Here is a 13,370-nt window from a genome sequence, read left to right as displayed (position 1 = left end):
TCTTCATTGTCCATTCCTTTTCATTTTCCTTCAGCCAGAAATTTAGGCACTTCCTATTACAGAAGCTAAATAATAACTATGGAAATCATTAATTTGTCTGACAATTTTTAAAACTGATCATATTTTTTACATTCACAACACCTTTTTGCACAAAAATTTCCACAATCTAATGGGCCATTCACAAATCTGTATAAGGCAGGTATTCCTTAAAAGTGGGAAATACTACGCAGACAGTAAAAATTTAATTTAAAACATTATTTCTTACAATAAGTCATCACAAATCATGTAATGATTATTTTTTTCTTACTATCGTGTTCTATCAATAGTTTCCGCAGAGCATGCATCTCACTGGAAAAAGATGAGATAGTCTGTATTCTTTTGCTGTTTGTTCTCATTCTGCAGAAGATCCATAAAAGTTAGGAGATAAAACACTCACCAAGAACTGGTAATAAGGCTGCTCTTGTGATTTTCTACAAAGAAATTCAACATAAATCTTTCAAAACCTGAAAAGAATCAGAGGAGAACAAAGAAAATATTGGCATGCAGTCTGCAAACACCTATACAGATGCAGAAATTCCTGCTCAGAAGTGACTGCAATTTAACAAGACTTTGAAGTTCACATCATCCTCCTATTCCCCAGATTATTCTGAAATATTGTTTTTAGCCATATATTAACACCTACTTAGGTCTTATACTACCTATAGGCACACATACATGAGAGTTCTACCGAGAGCTCATGGTAACTTCATGTGAGGGACAACTGCAGCTCATATTTAGTCCCACAGATCCAAACACATTTTTCTGAGACAAATCTTACATGCCACGTGAGAAAGACACCCTTAGTCCCTGTGAAACTCAAAGAAGATTATGAATGTCTAAGTAGCATCTTACTATATGTGAACATTCTACATTCAAAGCCACTGATTAATACAGAAAATTGAATTTCCATGAGGAGAAAAATGAAAAAGAAATATAAATTAACTTCCTCAAAGGCTGTAGTATTTTCAAGAGCTTTTTCTTATTCCTATTTTTTTTTAATTAATTCTTTGATCCTTTCCAAAACACATTATTTCCAATACATCTATTCTGTACTTTCCTGGTGAAAAAAATATAACAGCTAGCAGTAGTCAGATTCATACTATTCTGTGGATACAGAGAAACATCCCAAATCTTCATTTAAATTAAATTTAATTTAATTAATTTAAATTAAAATATAATTTTATGTCATTGCTTTTTTACTACTTGTAATTAGGTTTAATCAAAACTTTAATCTAGCAATTTATTTATTTATTTATTAGGGGTGGTAAGAAAGTGAGACAGATAGCTATCTCTTTTCCTGTTTTTCAATGCAAAATTCAGAGTTTAGTTTCTGTATCAATAGGCTTTTGCACTCATTTAATTTCTAATATTGATTTGTTACAATTTTTAATGTGTTACAATTTTTAAAAAACATTAAATTTGCCACTTATGTTTACATTAAATGACCTGAACCATTACACTTGTTGCTTGAGACTATGACCACACAAAAAAAAGGCAGATCCCTAAGTTGTCATCTTTATAAACTTATTTTCAGATAACCACTGAAATGATGTTTGGCAATTGCGGAGAATTTTGTCACTTCTTTCAAAGGCATAAGTTTCAGTTAATGCGTAAGTTGAAGATAGTAACAAAGACAAATCATCTTGAAAGTGAAAACACTGCACTCCACTGAAGGCTGTTAAATAAACATGTAACTTCACTCTAAAAGAAATTGCAAGCAGCTCTTAGAGACTGGATTTGCTAACACAAGGTTCAAAAATACTATGATTTTTTGTTTGTTTCTAAATTTTGTTGTTTTCTTCATTTTTTCTCTTTACCTCCCATATATGTCAATCTGTCTTTTTCACTTTCTGTTTGTTACTTACAGAATCCATTTTCCTCATTCTTTCCCCCACTCCCTGCTGTCCACACCAGGGAGAAATTTTGGCTTCATTTTCTCTATGCTCTCTCATTTGGCAGTGTAGATTGCAGTCAAGTCACCTGTAGAATTTTCCTCTTCAGACTGAACAAAGCCAATTGCCTCAGCCTCTCCCCATATTTCATGGGGCCCTGTGGCAGTTGATAAAGGCTGGGAGTGGCTGAAAATCTGCGATAAGTGTTGAGAAAGGAGCAAGATTGTAATTTAAGGGCAAGAGACACACCAGTTTCTGTGAGAGATCTTTAAGAAGGACTGACTGAGAACACCTGCAATGGTGTCAACCTGTTCAGGTGCTTCAAAAATCTGAATGGGCTGATCAGATATAGATATTCTCTGCCCAACTTTTTAATTGGCAGGATCTGGAGTAACTCAGGGAGAGACCTGAAAGAGACCAGTATCACACCCAGCACAGACAGGACTTCTGCACCGGCCAACATGAACTTCCTCTGAGATTGCATTTCTTTTTTCCCTTTGGGAAAAGGAGGTTATAACTTGACAGAACTAAACATGTCTGTGAGGGAATGTGCATTGGTGTTCAAGTCCATTTACTCTCTGAACAGTCAATTTGGTATTAAACTACAAATATGAATGCTGATATCAGAAGTGGGATACCATTATACTAATCAGATATCTGTAACAAGCTGTCTCTGGGCTGTCTCTGAGCAAGGGATATGTGTCATGATGGAGGGTTGCACACAGATGCCTAATTCCCATGTTTGGCCAATGAGCTGCAGAGTTGTTAATGGCCTGAGGGCAGGCCAGGGAGATGGAGCTGCTACTCACTGGTGAGCCAGAGAATAAAGGGTAGACGTCTAGAGACTAACTCAGGACATATATCGTTGCAAACTATGTGCCATCATAAAAAAAAGAACCAAAACCAGCAGAGTGAACTATTTGTCGTCTCTTTCTGATACAGATTTTTTTGAGATCATTTAGTAATCAATTTTTTTGGTAGTTCAAAATTATAAATGTTATTAAATGAATGCAAAATCTTCTTATCTGGACTGTTGTGAATAGGTAAATTACATGAAAAAATTCTGGACTTTTTGCATAAGAACTTCTGTTTTCCCTCAAATAAAATGTATTCTCAGAATTTCTAAGTTTGCTTTAAAATACCTTTTTTTTTTTTTTGTATCAAGAATCAGTGAAACAAGTCTTAACTAAAATTTTGTGTTCAGTTTAAGGACTGATTATTCACTATTAGTGCAACAAACTTATTTATATACTTCTGTTAAAGATGTGAGGATGAAAAATATGAGATTCCTACAATTTCATTTTATATTCTATAGTATATAGCATACACTAAAGCTCACGAGGATATAGTGTTAGAATTTTATTTAGATGAGAACCTTTTGTGAGGTGAGAGGATGTCCCTGTAACTCTGAGGTTAGCTGATGTCTGAACTTAAAAGCCACATTGTAATCTCTTGCTTAAGAGGGTCTTGTACCTATTGCCACGCTTATGATGTGCATCGAAAGTGGCAGACATAACTGTTTTGACTATTCAGGTATTCAAGATTTCTTTATAGCTGTACTTATGATAAAATCATGGGACAGGACGAAAAAAATTACACATTGATTTTAACTATATGGTTATAAGACCCATTCTAACCTAGATACACACACCCAAAAAAAAAAACCCAATCCCCCACAAAACCCCCAAAATCACCAACAAACACTTTACTTGTGAAATCCTTAGTTCTTCCTCAACATGAAAGAAGAAGAATCAGATTGAAACTCACTCAAATTTCCGAAGGTAACTTTGGAATTGATCCAACCCTTTTCCTGGGATTTGCAGGAAGTAGTTGTTTTCCATCATTCCGGAAAGATTCTCTGAGGAGAAAAGAACTGCTACTCACATCTGTGTTGTCAGCTTTCAGCCTGCTTTGTTGTTCTAATGCTGACCAGAGATAGGAAATATTTAATTCATACATATGGTTATCAGTGTCACAACCCAGAATGACCTGTCTTGCTAGATTTGCTACAAAAGGGAAAGAGTGGAAGCAGGAAGATATTCCGATGCAAAAATTAGTATCTTGTGATTGTATTCAAGACATTTCCCCAGGGAAGTGCAGGAAAATTAAAGTTTAATAGGATAAGGAGTTGGAATATTCTGTATATTTGCTTTGCTGTAGATATAGGTGTTGTTTTTCTTTATTGTTTTGTGAAACTGGTGGATTGCATGAGGAAAAAATATGTTGTGCATCTCTTTTCTATACCTGTTATGCATGTCAATATATCTGTCTTTTATTCTTAAGCTATTAGAATTATTCATAACTCTCAAAACCATGAGAAGATATTTGAAAATATTTGCAAATTTACCACACATGACAAATTGCATTTGGCTTTCTTTACTCTCTATTATATGTATTTTGACTTGAATAGTACACATGGATTTGTTAAAAACATTTAAAACTTAGTAAAAGTAGATTTTTCAATCTTCTTGAATAGTTTGACACTTTGTCAATTCTGACAGAGTGCTTCAACTAAACTGAAAAATGTTTGATTTTGTTTCCATTTCCTTATGAAAAATAAAGATGGAAGAACTTCAAATTGAAATCAAAGAACTTTCTCATCTTTACTGTAATAGTTAATAATTCCAGTTTGACTGTTTTTATGAACAGATAATATTTTTTATTTTAAAAAGATTACAGCCTTTAAGAATGTTAAGATATTATTCATTTATATCCTCTTAGAGGAATTGTACACCAGAGAACAATTTTGATAAACATATTCTCAATTGCAAAGATTTTCTGAAATTGTATTTAATTAAAACATCAAATAGTACCATATATATTTAAAAATTGCTAGTAGGAGTCATTCTACAAATACTTCCAAGGAAAGAAATTAGTTTTGATATTTATTTTATAGTCTTTTGAGAACAACAAATTTAGCTCTTTTTTGGCTGCCTATAAAAATTAAATATTCACATGATAAACTGTACTGCTTTCTCCAGAGATCCTAGTGGCACAAGCTCACGAGGACTTCATGATAGATACCAAGATATACATCACCTCATCTTTTCTTCCAGAGACCAGCTAAGAAATTGAATATAGGCCAAGTTTACTGACACATTTTGGAGAATGTATAAACATAGGGCTTTATTACCAGAGGTTAGTCTAAACATAGCATATGATTATTATATATACATATACATATCTGTGTGTGCTTGCATATGTATAATTTCTTGAATATATATAACAAAAATATAGTGATTTGTAGCAATTACAAACAATAGTTGCTGAAAACATTGTTGATGTCAGAGGGACATTTTAACCATTGCTGAGCAGTGTTTAGACAGAGTTAGGTCATTTTCTCCTCCTGACACCACCACAGCAGTGAGGAGACTGGGAGTCCACAGGAATGTGGGAGGGAACACAGCCAGGGCAGTTGACCCTAAATGACAAAAAGGGTATTCCGCACCATGTGGAATCGTTTTCAGTAATAAAATCTGGGGGAAGAAGAAGGTCACAATGGCATTTGCCTTCACAAGTGACCATGGATGGAACCCGATTTTTGGAGAAGCCTGGACATCTGTGGTTGGGAAATAGTAAATGAATTCCTTATTTTCACTTGCTTCAAAGTTCAGACTTTGATTTACCTGTTAAACTGTTTATATCTCAATCCATGGGTTTTCTCACTTTTGGTCTTTCAATTCTTTCCCTTATTGTACTGGAAGAGAGTGAAAGAGTACCTGCTTTGGCTTTATCTGCCTAAAAGAATTGAACAATAGTCTATTATAAGTTGGTTCTTAACTATTTTTTCTGCAGTCATTTTTTGAGAATTATTTTTAATTAGTTGGTTTCTTTTAAATCTTTAAATTTAATTAATTTTAAATCTTTAAATCTTACTATCTTTCTTCTATTTTCATTGCACATTCAAATACTTGTTAAAGAATTTTTTTCTGGGAACATTAAAAGACAGATGAATTAAAAGTGTGTGGTTTGAGCATGTTTCTTATGAAAAATTTATTTTATAAATTATTTTATTTATCTTAATTTATTTATTCATGGATCCAAACCCATTTTAGTAACATTTTATTTTTTGTTTTCAAGTTCCTAAAATTTTATTGTTTTCTGGTAATGAAACACTTGTGCTTCAGGGTGGTAAGACAGCTGTTCCTGCAGAGGGTTAAAGAGTGGCTTACACCGCTCTAACATAATAAGAATTTTAATTTCCATAAGAGGAGAATGATCAATTTTACTTGAATAGTCAAGAGATGACTCCACATACAGTTTTGAAGAGTTCAGTTTCTGCAATGACTTTTCAAATCACATGTGGAAGCAGGATTAATCTGTGCTAGGTAAAATGTTGGTGTCAGTCAATAAATGTGTTAAAGCATTGTGTAATTCAGCTACAGTTCAATTGCTGCTTTTAATAATTTTTATGACTGTCCCAAAGCTTATAACTCAACATTCTAAGATTAAACAGGTACAATTTTTTAAAACAGTAAATCTTTGGTGTGATTGCTTGAACATAACCCCTAATGATTCATCATCTTCATAATTCAGCAACAGTTAAACCCACACATTCTTGAGTTATATATAAATAATATCAGTGCATTATATAAATATCAGTGCATTTTCTTAAACAATTTTATTTCTACTACTGTCACCTCTGCTTTTTATCCACTTCAGGCACTAGCGCTGATTTTGGTATAGTCACCTGAAAGTTTTCATTATATGAGAATGTACTTTCAAATATTTCTTCTTTTAAAATAACATGTATTCATCAAGTAGTGGATTATACATGTGAAAGTATACTGATTATATAGTAACTGATAAGTTCAATTATTTCTCCTTTTGTTGTCATGCATTTCAAAGCTCTTTTCTCAAAAAAAAAATTCATAAAAACAATTTTCTAATTATAGATTAATCGAGAAAAAATAAAGCAAAAACTATTTCCAATTTTAGATCTATATGTGTTTCACCTCCACTTGATCAAAAATGATTTCATAGTATTAATTGTATTTAAGATACTTGTAAAATATATATGACACATCTTCTTTGTTTCATTAATAACTACGAAAACTGTGAAATTACTACAAAAACTCTTTTGGAGTTCTGTTTAATTTATTAGAAGATAGGCTTTCCTAGAACAGATGTAACATTTCTTTCTGACATAGTTGCATTTCTGAGATGCTTTTTTTTTTTTTCCGTAATGCTGGCATATCACACCTTCCATGTACAGTTTTCAAGCATAGTAATTCCTGAAGCTTGATACGATGTTAAGACCTTCACCAATAATAAAGAACATCATGTCAGTGCATACCATGAAACCACATAGACTTTCAGATTCCATAAATTATGGATTAGAAACTTCCTAAACAAGTAGACAAGTAGATACCTTGTGGTTTAGAAACCTGATCTTTTTTTCTGAAGCAATAGGTGAATGCTGTGAGGAATAATTTAACATCCCAACGGTACAGCATGCCTATGTGTGGGCAACTAAATTGAAACAAACTGTCTTAGATTAGTTAAATCAGACAAAATTAGGGTAGAATTAGATTGCCCTAGATACCTAAGGATATATTTACAAGCAAGATTGCAGACCAAAGTCTGGCTGAAATTCAGAGAGAGTGAGGTTCACCCATGTCAGTAGTATAATTTCAGTAAGTCCTGCCATCAAGAATAACTTATTGTTTCAGGCAAAATTAAATAGTGTCTTTGTTTTCTCTCTGCTGACTTGTGCCTGGTTAGCTGAAATAGAGAGTAGGAATTCTCCATGTGTTTCTTTAAATAAGCACAGTTTATGTCAGATCAGGAGCCTCTGGAAATCCCTTCATACAATTCAACCTACCTAACTCATATATTTGGGTGTAGATGACTGCTTTTCTTTGCTATTTTAAATACTCCCAGAATCTGTCATGTAAGGTGAATGAAATTATCCAGGAGCTGAGATATTGATGCCTACTTCTCAGCTTTGGGCTCATACCTAATAGAAGTAGTAAAGTTGAAGAAGTAAAGTTGAAAACAGGTTGGAACACAAACATAAAATGACTATTTCATTAAATATGATGATAACTTCCAAAAAAACCTGGGAAGAAACAGGTGAAAATTGTATTTTAAATGTAGCAAGGCTAATTTAAGACGTGAATAGTAATATATTTCAGTTCCTGATGCCAGAAATGTGTATGCAGTACTGTAAAATCATATGGAGAAAGAAATTATCCTATCTACTTTATAAATCCTTAGAGGACAAAAGTATGAGATGAATTTCCATGTATTTAATTCACTGTAATTATATCTTCTGCACTGCAATAGCCACTAAATATTTTCCTTATGGAGATCAGTTAGAGAAGTCCTAGCATTGTAAAGATAACACTTTGCTTCAGGTAAGCAAAGAGGGAATCCAGAAATTCCTCATATAGAGATTCCCAGGGTGTGCTATTCCTTCCTTTTGAGCGGTTTACAGCAGTACATCAAGTAACAACAGCAACATAATAGCTGCTTTGCATCTGTCTTGAAATAACACATGCTCTGAGAAACAACTCAGCAGAAGCAGAAAGTGCTTGGAAAGATGTCAAAGATGTAGGCCATTAGACAGATCTGAAAAAAAAAAATAACTACAACCACTACTGAAGGTTACTTTCATGAGTTCAGCCACACTGTGTTGACTCTGATTTCTTAAGATTGTACAAAAAAAAAGCAACATTTTGTTTCTATTAAAAATGTGACTATTTCAGCCATTTCATCCACCAAAACATTTTAGAATAGAACTGAATAAACTTGTTAACAGTATTAAGTTTCCCTTATTGAAACCCTAAATAAAAATTCTTTTATGTCATTTGGTCTTTCAAGTATGCCTAATCAGTTTTGCTGCTATGGTTACTGTCAAATACAGGTTTTCAGAATAGAGCTTATACGAATCAGGTATCAAATTCTCTTCATGTATATACGTATGTATGTACGTACGTATGTATGTATGTATGTATGTATGTATGTATGTATCTATCTATCTATCTATCTATCTATCTATCTATCTATCTATCTATCTATCTTTTACATGCAAAAGATGATAGGGCAGTATTTCTAAACTTCCAGTTGCTGAACTCCTGTGTCATCTTTCATTTAATTACATGCTAGACCCAGTTGGGATACTTCATTGTCCCCGGAATTGCTACCTATCTCCCTCAGATTGTGGTCATTCATACTCCCATTATCCAATTTGCAACTTATAAGGTTCACCAGCTTTGTTGCCCTTATCTGGACATGGCCCAGGACCCCAGTGTCTTTCCTGTAGTGAGGGTCCCAAAACTGAACAGGAAAATTGAGGTGTGCCCTCACCAGTGTCAAGTTCAGGGAAACAATCACTGCCCTGTTCCTGCTGGCCACACTGCTGCTGATACAGGCCAGGATAACATTGGCCTTCTTAGCCTCTTGGGTCACTGCTCTGTCATGTCCATGGGACTGCCAACTAGGACTCTCAAATACTTTTCTGCAGGGGGTTGATGAAATTATTCTATTGTTTGGAAATAAACATACCTGTTGAAATAAACATAGGTGTTGCCAAGTCTCTGTTTGTGCTCTTGGGTCCTGATGACCTATCTTGACCAACTTCTCCTGGGGCCTTTACCTACATCCATGGGGCCTGGAACAGTATTTTAGCTCAATCCATTTAAAAATTTAAAAATATTATCAAGCATTCAAATAATGTCTCACTAAAGTGTGAGGAATTGTACTGAACTGAATCATGTATCTGAAGTGATTTCTTTAAATGAAGTTGTGTAACCAATGGAAAGATTCAGGTACATTAAAGAAAAAAGTAATTCTGCAGCCAAGCTCTTATAAATAGGGGACTAAGTTTTTAAGTAAAAAAGTAAAATTCTCCAGTTTACTGAAGTTTAGGACTCTTTTTTTATAATGTCATACCATCTCTACTCCCCAGGTGTAATTCAGTAATTACAGTAAGCTCCATCCTGTTGAAAAAGGAGTTTCAAAGATGGAAGATCTGGAAAAAAAATAATGGAGTAGCAAGGGAAACTACACAAAGAGCCACTTCTAAGCTGTTTATACTACAGACTTATGAATCTTACTGGGTGTCAAAGGGTAGTCCAAAACACAGATCTTTAAGATGCTTTGTGATGTCAATGGGATAATCTCAGGTAAAAGGTGACTGCACCTTTATAAAATGAAAGCCTAGCAGAGCCAGAAGCCAACTCTTTCAAGGGTGTATTATGAATAAGCCCATGCATCTTTTCAAGTTACTCTCATTTCTAAACAATTTTAAGGTGAAATTATGTTTTCCAGGCTTGTTTCCCATGCTGTTTTTTCTGTTTGTTTACTCTCTTTTCACAGAGTTAAATTACAGCACACCTCAGAGAGCAATCTATAGACTTAAGCTAACTGGAATAATACACACACAAAAAAATGAGGGTACAAAGATGACTCTTCAATATCAAGCACAATAATGATCCACATGTATCCTAGGATGCTTGGATGTGCATCTTACCACATCTTAAAATGTTGACAAAAGCTTTGTACCTGTGTTTAACAGAAGGAAATGTGGAGAAGAGCAGTAGAAAATCATCCAGTTGTGCTAGAGGTAAATGCGTTGTTTCTGCTTGTGGCGCATTTTAAACAAGATCCCAAAACTAGGGATATTGGAAGACCTTTTCCAGTCAGATATACTTAATGAGACATTGTTACTTGTTCATGAAGTCTTTTTACCATAAAGTTAATGGTGAAAAATATCAGTGACAAATATTGTCTTTCTGTTAATTCTTCTATTACAGTGTTGGAATTATTACATCATAAACAGAAGAAGCAAAGATCATATTTTTAATAACTAAATATTTTTAACTCACTTCAGTTATAAGCTGTTCGTGTTAAAGGAAGATAAATCCCAGCTCTCTATCAGAATTATTGAAAGATTTATCCTAATTTAGACTTTTGCCTCTGTGTAAACATACTAACATTTGGGTGTGGTTCATTTCTTGTCTTGTGTATTAAGGTTATTGGAAGGATTTATCTATCGTAGATAAATGTGGCTATCACTTCATGGACCTGAATCCTGACTCCATTAAATGTCTGCAACAGTACTTACTTGTATGTGCCTCTTCATACAACTAAATAAAGCTTGGAACTGGCATTTTTAATTTTCAGTGTTCTTTTTGTTGACCATTATTTTTTTCAAACTAATTAAACTATGACCATGACTTCCAAAGCCACTCTTCAATGCTAGGATCTTAAGTGAAAAATTGACCTGTCAAAATTACTGATATCTTCTCTGGACCAGACTGGATTTCTTTGAAGCACTTGGCAGCCAAGTTTTCTCAAAGGACCTATCCTTGCATAGAGTATCACTCTTCTCCAGCGATTTTCACCAGCTGGAGGCAACCATGTAATGAACACAGCAATCCTAAATTTCCTTGATGTCAGAATGAAGGAAGCTACATCATGCTGGTGTTCATCATTTTAAAAATGAAGGGTAAATAATGTGTAATGGACTAACTGAGCAACTTCTGTACAGATTATAACTCTCAATACACTTCTCTTCTGTCCAAACCCACAAGCACGTTCATAAAGGCACTTTTATTTTTTTTAAGAGCTCAGAAATAGATACCAGGTACTATAAAATTTTAACAGAAGACCATACAGCCTTTTTGGGTTATGAAGTAAAGAGGATATGGAATTATATGTTTGACCTTGCCTCACATCCACAAAGTCAAACCCAAGTCTGATTTAAGTGTAAATACAGTTTTTTTGTTCGGGCAGAAAATATCTATCATACCTAGTATCACCTTGTTTGGTTTTTTTTTCAGTAAGAAACAATAATGAATTTAATAAAAACCAAATACAGACGTAACACCTAACACAGCAGTAAATATATTTAAAAAAAAGGAAAAAAAAATGTTAACAAGAAACACAAGAATCAAAATCACTGTAGTAATTCTGTGAGCTATTCAGTGTGAAAAGATTTATTTCATAACTCTCTAGCCCATTTAGATAGACCCCTGTTTAAACACTGAGGTACGCCAGAGACTAACAAATTTCATTGTGATCATTTGTCACGGCACAGGTCATGTATTTTTTTATTTTTGCAAGATATCATAGCATGTAAGATTGTTTGACCTTTTGGCAAATATAAGCAGTTATCTATATCTATATGCTATCTATAACATTATTTGTTACTTACCTCCTCTTGGCTCACTGGAGAAAAACCAAAAGTGTTATGTTTATAGTGGGGAGTGAAATTCAATTAAAAATCTTTGAAAACACACAATTTTCCTCTCTAACTTTTCATATTAATTATTTCTTACTTAATAGTCTCAGTGGGAAAAGATTTAGTGGATTATCCAAATGTTTCAGCAGCTGTTTGTCCAAACTAAATTTGAATGACGTTACCTACCCAGAGCCAGTGCCGCTGCTATATTCTCAGTGCTGCCCTGTGAAAGGACAAGAGTCAATGGGTATAACTGAAACAGCATAAATTACTTTTAGTGTCAGAAAACATTTTTACTGTGATGGTGATCAAACACAGGTTGTCCAAGAAGGCTGTGTATTTTCCATCCTTAGAGATATTCAAAACCTGTTTGGAGGAGACACTAATCAGCCTACTGGTCTTAGGCCATATTTTCTGCAAGGACATTGGAAAATGTGAGCTCCAGAGGCACCTTCCAGTCTCAACAGTCCTGTGACTCTGTAAAATCCCTTAACAATCAGATTGTATAATAAAACAGCAAACCTTTAGCAAGCAGAAGCAGAGCTAGTATGACACAGGTGTGTACTGTATGATTTTGCAAATTTCATATATATGAACATTTTTAATATGAGAAATAACTGATAAAATTCTTCTTATAATCTGCTGCTTATGTATCTTGAAATCTGTTTTTCTCTCTGTTCATATACCAGAAACAAAAATGTAGCAAGGTAACCTTTGCTGATGATTCCCTTGATTCAGGGGAAGAGCATAATTTATTTCTCCCCCAAATGAGAAGTGCAGGAAAACTGAATAATATGGTCTGCAGCACTGACCATAAGCAAGGGGAAGATTTTAAGACAAAGATAAATGGGAAAGGCTGTGCTTAAACAGGGTTTTCTATAGAAGTTTCAAAGGGCCAGCAAAGTACATTCATCACCCCAGAAACTCCAGGAGAACAGGCACTGTATTTTATGAAGTATTCAGAATAATTGAGTGTAACATTCAAGCTGAGCTGGTTTTGTATGTATCAGGTAGTGAGAAAATGAAGCAGAATTAACTACATGTGAAAATGATAAATAATGAAATCACAGGAGATTTTGAATTTTTATCTTTAATCTGGCCTTACTACATGTAGATATGTGGGATAATGTCCTCATAAATCACATGACAACTTACTAGCACTGCTTGGACCCCTTCATCCATTCCACTCTTTTCTTTTACATTACCTTGCATGCAGCTGAAGGCATTAGCTTGGAAATGATCTGTCACTG

The sequence above is a fragment of the Parus major genome, chromosome 1, assembly GCF_001522545.3.
Source record: "Parus major isolate Abel chromosome 1, Parus_major1.1, whole genome shotgun sequence".
Taxonomy (NCBI): Eukaryota; Metazoa; Chordata; class Aves; order Passeriformes; family Paridae; genus Parus; species Parus major.
The sequence above is the reverse complement of the archived record's forward strand: the minus strand, read 5'-3'. Positions refer to the sequence as shown.